Source organism: Bradysia coprophila (assembly GCF_014529535.1).
Source record: "Bradysia coprophila strain Holo2 chromosome X unlocalized genomic scaffold, BU_Bcop_v1 contig_416, whole genome shotgun sequence".
NCBI lineage: Eukaryota > Metazoa > Arthropoda > Insecta > Diptera > Sciaridae > Bradysia > Bradysia coprophila.
Genome location: NW_023503334.1, coordinates 1,593,252 through 1,595,967, shown reverse-complemented (window position 1 = coordinate 1,595,967; position 2,716 = coordinate 1,593,252). Strand labels below are relative to the sequence as shown.

At 37.8% G+C, this 2,716-nt stretch overlaps 1 long non-coding RNA gene across 1 annotated transcript; it reads right to left on the bottom strand.

Moving 5' to 3' along the window:
* Positions 1 to 220: 220 nt before the first annotated feature.
* LOC119069907 lies at positions 221 to 1,050 on the bottom strand. Its single transcript, XR_005086430.1, has 2 exons — positions 912 to 1,050; positions 221 to 359 (listed from the first exon to the last, which is right to left on the bottom strand). It is a non-coding gene; the product is annotated as an uncharacterized LOC119069907 (long non-coding RNA).
* Between the last annotated feature and the right edge of the window lie 1,666 nt (positions 1,051 to 2,716).

Below are 2,716 nucleotides of genomic sequence, written 5' to 3'. Positions count from 1 at the left end.
CGCTTGCAATATAAGCGATATATAAGCAATATAAAGTGCTTTCGGCATAATAATAATAATAGCGTATGGTTATTGTTCAGCCGGGAGGACACATTTTAAGTGACAGATTCGGCAACCATTTACTGCTATAGCTAGTGAAAGTACTTTTACACGGTATTGTAATGACCTAACACTAGGGACCACATGCTTAACGTGAATTCCGAACCACGCCTTCTAAGTATTTTACACTCTGAAGGATTTTTGAATATTGCGCCTTAGTACCTATAGCAGTGCTAAACCCACTAAAGCACAGTAGAAGTAGAATACCGGCAGCTCTCAACAATGTATTGACAAGTAAGCCGTGTGACAGCTCTACACACCTAAGGCTCGGAACGGGTCGGGTTCGGTCAGACCGGAACCCGAACCTGATCTTGACCCGAACCGGAACTAAGACTTCGGGTTCAACCCGAACTTGACCCGAACCTAAATTTTCGATTTCGGGTTCCAACCGAACCCGACCCGAACCCGAAGTTATTCAACCCGTACTTGACCTGAACCCGAATTTCCATTTCGGGTTTGACCCGAACCTGACCTGAACCCGAGATCTTCAAATAAATCAGGTCCGGTTAGGGTTAACCCGAAATTTTTGGCATTTTTTAGTGTAAAATTTTCGGGTCACCCGAACCGGACCTGATCTATTTGAAAATTTCGGGTTCAGATCCGGTTCGGAAATTCGGGTTCGGGTCAAGTACGGGTTGAATAACTTCGGGTTCGGGTCGGGTTCGGTTTGAACCCGAAATCGAAAATTCTGGTTCGGGTCAAGTTCGGGTTGAACCCGAAGTCTTAGTTCCGGTTCGGGTCTAAGACCGGTTCGGGTCATAACCTGAACTGATCAGGTCAACCCGAACCCGTTCCGAGCCTTATACACACACAACCATGCCAGATTTTTTATGAATCGATTCAACCAGCTGTGTATTTGTGTACACGTCTGACAACCGATCTTTTTTTTCTGGCCTGATTGAGGCTCGAACCACCGACACTGACGACTATCGACAATCGAATATTGGAAAGCAAACGTGCTAACCATTACGCCATTGAGTCGCGTAATAGACGCATAGACGCTCAACGTTTTTAAAGACGAAGAAGAGAGATACAAATTCAGTTTTTAATTCTGAATAGTTTTTTTTTCCTTTTCAACAACATTTGAATTCGAGTGTGTAAAGTATGTGTATCCGCGGTATCCAGGATACCGGGAAATTTTTGTGAAAAATATTGGATATAAGGAAATCGAATGAACAAAGTGAACAATGGCTGAACAATAGCAAAATAGCATCTTTCCGACTCGGAAACGTGTTTGAATTCATTTCGTTGTACTATGTGCCCTAGCCTATTTTAATTGCAATAACTTTACACACGTCGGTAATTAACGCTAATGTGGCAAAAAAAGCAATATGGATAAAAACAACACGACCCATTAGGTATATTTTTCGAACCCATTAAAACGGCTCATATAATAGGTAATTTATGAAAACACATATAAAATGTAAACAATTCCCAACTAATGTGCTCGTATTATCAGTCAATCAATTTAATCGTGCTGTTTTGTCTTAACGAAAAAAGAATGTCAGTATAGGTATGATAATGCGGGATATTTTGATTTCCATATTCTCATTACCTCTTTTATAATCCTCGTTACACATAAATCTCGAAATAATAAAACACTTTCACCAAGTATTTTGTATAATATCTGACTTATTCAAGCGAATAATACATAGCAGCTCCGAAAACAGTGTCAGGAAAAAAATCGCTGCTTATGCTGTTCAAATTTATTTTTCCGAGCCTCCGTTTATATTTTTTTCCACCTTTACACACAATATTGTTGTGTATATTTCATTTGCAACTTGTTGTTACAGTACAGGCAGCTACACAATAAATGGAAGTCTTTATGTCTACATCGTGAATATACATTCACGTACAGCGAGAGAGAAAGACTATATTATAAGTGATAGAAGACCCATATAGTACCAAAAATGTAGTCGACTAGCACCTGAGTGAATACCTTTTCTTCTTCATACATATGACACATAAGGCTGGGTGTATTATAATACAAGTGTAGCTAGAGATGAATATCCGATGAAAGTTCATATGTTTGTAATTTTCCCTTTTCCGTTTTTCCATAATAATTTTTTTTTCTATGTAGCTTCCAGTCATAAGTTGATTGAAATATATTTATTATTATACATTTTATGTATTTGGAAAGTATAAGTAGTTGATTATTCGTATTTTATGAAACGGAAATGGTATTCGAAGTACTGGAAGATTCATAACTGTCTCGCACAAAGGATATTCGTTCTGATGGACTTTAAATTCAACAACTACTGTGGAACATTGTCGAGTGTATGAAGTGTATACAGAGAATAACAACAGTAAAAATCTTTTCAGTTTTTTTGCATTTTAACATAAAATGCAATATTTATTGTCAAAGACAATACTTATGTATTCTAGTACTCGGTTCTTGTGATGCAGAGATGGTAACGTTACGTTACAGAATGTATCAGATATCCTTTCAATTTGGACTATTTTTGCAAGTACACTTTTGCAGGTGTTACTCTCACTCCTGCAAATCTTTGCATTTTATTTACCTTATCAAAACAAGTGGGTAGAAATTAGACATTTTCTTCCCCGAACTGTCACCAGACAAAGCGTCAAGGTCACTAATAATATAAGTCGATTATCC